We start from the raw sequence: 4,486 nt of genomic DNA on the forward strand, positions 1-4,486 counted from the left end.
GCTAATCATTTTACTTAAGTCATTCAGAGCCAAAAATTTGAAGAATGACCAAAAACAAACCTTTATTTGTTATAACTGTATAAATGTGATTCATGTGCCCACCACTAGTTTTTTCCAAAAAGAAACATGCTAGGAATAAGCAAACTACATTTGCCCACTGAGGTGTATGGACTCCCTAGATGTCTCGTTGGGCTTAATTACAGACCACTCACAGTAAAGCATTTTTAGTATAAAGTGTAGCATGATGTTAAGCCATTTTAGCTTTTGCACATACATGTTGCACTTCTGGCTGATAATGCAGAAAAATTTGCAGGATTACACTGCTAAACTAGGTTGCATCCATCATTTTAAATAGCATCAATGTCAATGTCATCATCCTTGTCAGACTTCACAGTTTCAACTTTAGGTATACTAGCAGCCTTTGAATACAGCACCTCAATGTTCTCATCTTCATCTTCCTCTTCTCCACCAGAAGATTCCTCCTCTGCTTCCTTCAACCATTTAACAAATGATTCCGCTTTGACACGAATCTCTTTGGCAAGTTCCTTTGAGACATATTTCTTAGAGGCCTTTTCTGACCAGCTGAAGATGACCTCTTCTTCCAAAGGTCTGCATCATACATCTCTTTCAAGATATGTGGAATCTTGGAGATGAGCTGAGCTTGTTGCATGGCTACCACACACTCCAAACCATGAAGAAGATACCATTGAACCTTTTTGTTGTTATGGCAAAATCGGAGGAAATGGCGCCTGTATTTCTTAATTTGCTCCCTAATCTTCTCATTAAAAAGAACTTCAGTCAAAACAAGAGGGCCCATGGCTTTTACATCTGGTCTTTCTGCTTCAGCAACAATTTCTTTGTCAGATGAGTCAATAATACCCTCTTCTTTCTTTTTCTTAACGAAATCAAACAGGATGTTGACTCGCTTTTCCACAGTCCTTTCCAAATCATCACCGAGCATCAAAACTTTTGCATGGTCACTAATTTCATCCATTCTGCACCTTGGAGCTTCATCAGTTGTATCTTCTCCCCAGTCACCATCCTCTTCCTCTTCCATAGCATGTGGAGGAAGACTGATTTCTTTTGGTGGTGGTGGTGGTGGTATCTCAGTGCTGGATATGGGGCCATTGTCCTTGTCTTTGCCCTTCCTATTTTTCTTTTCCTTTTCTGTCTTTCCTATGCCACTGTCACTATTCTCAGGTGGGTTTTTGAGAATGAGCGTGCAGAGTTTATGATGTGTGTCAAGCATGCCTCGATGGCCACAGGCTTTACAAGAATTACCTATTGTTTGCTTCTTTGAATTGACAGGCAGCTCTGTTTCAGGATTCTCGCACTCAGGGCAGAGAACAAATTTTTAAATGAATCCATCCAACATGTCTTGCAGCTTATTCGCCTCATGAGATCCATTGACAATGTAACAGTCATTCTTAACATCAAACTGTATCTGTGCTCCCAGCTCACAACCAAAATATTTGGTGGGATACATTGGAGGCCGATTAAGTGCCTTTGCAATGTCAACCATGTTGACTATAACTGTCTTGATTACACTTCCTTTCCCCTCAGCCTTGGCGATCAGACGGGGCATCTTGTAGCAATAGAACTGGTCTGACACACTGCGGTTGATGTTGACAGACATTTTGGCTTATTAGTGGCTTTATCAAAAAGATGAAGAGATCTTTGATTGCAACTTTTTGGTATTTTCTGTCTGGAGAAGAAGGGATGACATAAATGACTGCAAGAGTTCTCGGTCTCTGACATGAAAAAATTTTCACCACCAAGGCTGTAAGCTTCTTGCTTGTATGCTATGTTTCCCCAATACAGGTACCAATGGCTGCACAACACCTCATTTTCATCAAATAAAGACATAAACCCAACCACTGCTTGCCCAGGACTGGGATGAAGTGAGGTGGGTTATAAACCAGAGACCGAGGCAGTGGTGGCAGCAGCGGTGGCAGTGGCGGCGGAGGAGGAGGAGGAGGAGACAGAGGCGCAGCGGGGGAGTGACGGGCCAGGTGCTGCCAGGGAGCAGCGGGGAGGGGCTGTCTGTGGTAGTTAGATTCAGTTGTCAACTTGGCCAGGTGGAAGCACCTAGTTCTGTTGCTGTGGGCATGAGTCAATGGTAGGTGAATCTCATCTGTTGCTAATTACATCCACAGTCGGCTAGGAGGCGTGTCTGCTGCAATGAGTGACGTTTAACTTAATTGGCTTGTGCTCAAATGAGAGAACGCAATGTAGCACAGTCTAGCAGCTTGGCATTCCTCATCTCAGCACTTGCAGCTCAGCCCGGGCCCTTGGAGATGGAGAAAGAAATCACCCCGGGGAAAGTTGTTGGAACCCAGGGGCCTGGAGAGAAGACCAGCAGAGACCATCCTGTGCCTTCCACGTAAGAAAAGAGCCTCAGTGGAAAGTTAGCTGCCTTTCCTCTGAAGAACCAACAAAATAAATCCCCTTTTATTAAAAGCCAATCCGTCTCTGGTGTGTTGCATTCCGGCAGCTAGCAAACCAGAACACTGTCCCAGCGACATCCGGGGTCCACACCCGTCAGCGCGACCTCTGCAATGTTCTGGCTCTCTCTCCTAATATCGTTTTAATAACAAACCAGGTAAAGATGCTATAAGAAAGGAAAACCACAGGCCAATCTCCCTAATGAACATAGATACAAAATTTCCCAACAAAATATTAGCAAATCGAATCCAACACCACTTTAAAAGAATTATACGCCATGACCAAGTGGGGTTTATACCAGTAATGCAAGGATGGTTCAACACAAGAAAATCAATTAATGTAATAAAGCACATTAACAAATCAAAAGGGGGAAAAAATCACATGTTCATCTCAATTGATACTGAAAAAGCATTTGACAAAATTCAGCATCCTTTTCTGATAAAAACACTCCAAAAGATAGGAATCAAAGGTAACTACCTCATTATGATAAAGGGAAAATGTGAAAACCGATAGCCAGCATCGTACTCAATGGAGAGAGACTGAAAGCCTTCCCCCTAAGATCAGGTACAAGACAAGGATGAACACTGTCATCGCTATTATTCCACATTGTGCTAAAAGTTCTAGCTAGAGCAATCAGGCAGGACAAAAACTAAAAGGCACCCAAATTGGAAAGGAAGAAGTAAAACTCTCATTATTTGCAGATGATATGAAGAGTGCTTTGAAAATTATTGCTTTTTTATTTCTTTGCTTTGTATATATGTTATACTATACAATAAAAAAGTTAAAAATAAAAAAGTAAAGGCCCCCTCCCCCAAAATAATAATACGGTTAATAAGGGGTAAAATAAGCTGGGTAGATTGAAATACTGTAGGTCAATGAAAAGGAGGGGTAAGGGGTATGGGGTGTATGAGTTTTTCTTTTCTTTTCAGGAGGAATGCAAATGTTCTAAAAATGATCACAGTGATGAATACACAACTATGTGAAGATATTGTGAGCCATTGATAGATTGTACACCATGTATGGAGTGTATGTGTGTGAAGATTTGTGAATGAAAATATAAAATAAATAAATAAATAATAGAGGGGATAAGGGGTAAAATAAATTGGGTAGATTGAAATATTAATGGTCAATGAGAGGGAGGGGTAAGGGGTATAGGATGTATGAGTTTTTTCATTTTTCTTATTTCTTATTTCTTGAGTGATGCAAATGTTCTGAAAAGGATCATGGTGATGAATACTCAACTATGTGAAGATATTGTGAGCCACTGATCATACACTGTGTATGGACAGTATGTGTGTGAAGATTTGTCAGTAAAAATATATATATATATTTTAAAAAAGATCCATTCACAGGCTGGTTCTCCATTAGCCAGATTCTATAACTCTTTTGTGAAGAGTAGTGAAGAGGACCCTCTCCTCCCAAAGCACAGACGTGTTTCCCTGGTTGTGCCATGTTGAGACTTGACTTCAGTAGTCATTGATTATTGGTGGAGAGTAAGTGGGGGCAGATTGTGAGGTGGACAAGCACCATCTTTCAAGTCCTCTTCATGGTCCTCAAGCTATAGAAGGCTGCTTTCCCATAGTAAGTAGGAGGGGCTATTGTTAGCTCAGAGGGTTCCAGAAAATTTGAATATTCAAGATTTTTTAAAATATATTTTTATTATGAACAACAAGCATGCAAACATCCTTAACATACAACATTCTTGACATGGTTAAAAAAATGGCTCATAATATCATCACGTAGTTGTGTTTTCATCACCATGATGAGTTTTTTTGAACATTTGCATCTCTCCAGCAAAAGAAAGCAAAAATAAAAGGCTCATATATCCTATATCCCTCACCCCTTCCTCATGTTGACCCCCAGTCTTTCAATCTACCCAATTGACCACTAATATGTCAATCTATTCCATTTATTTTAACCTTTGCTCCTCCTAATATTTGTTTATTTCGTATCCATATTTTTTACTCCTCTGTCCATACCACAGATAAAAGGAGCCTCAGACACAAGGTTTTCACAATCGCACAGTCATGTTGTGAAAGCT

At 40.5% G+C, this 4,486-nt stretch overlaps 1 pseudogene; it reads right to left on the bottom strand.

The window, feature by feature from the left end:
- Nucleotides 1-347: 347 nt before the first annotated feature.
- LOC143646061 (eukaryotic translation initiation factor 5 pseudogene) lies at nt 348-1,636 on the bottom strand (annotated as a pseudogene).
- Nucleotides 1,637-4,486: the final 2,850 nt, after the last annotated feature.

This window comes from Tamandua tetradactyla, chromosome 9, assembly GCF_023851605.1.
Source record: "Tamandua tetradactyla isolate mTamTet1 chromosome 9, mTamTet1.pri, whole genome shotgun sequence".
In the NCBI taxonomy this organism is placed as follows: Eukaryota; Metazoa; Chordata; class Mammalia; order Pilosa; family Myrmecophagidae; genus Tamandua; species Tamandua tetradactyla.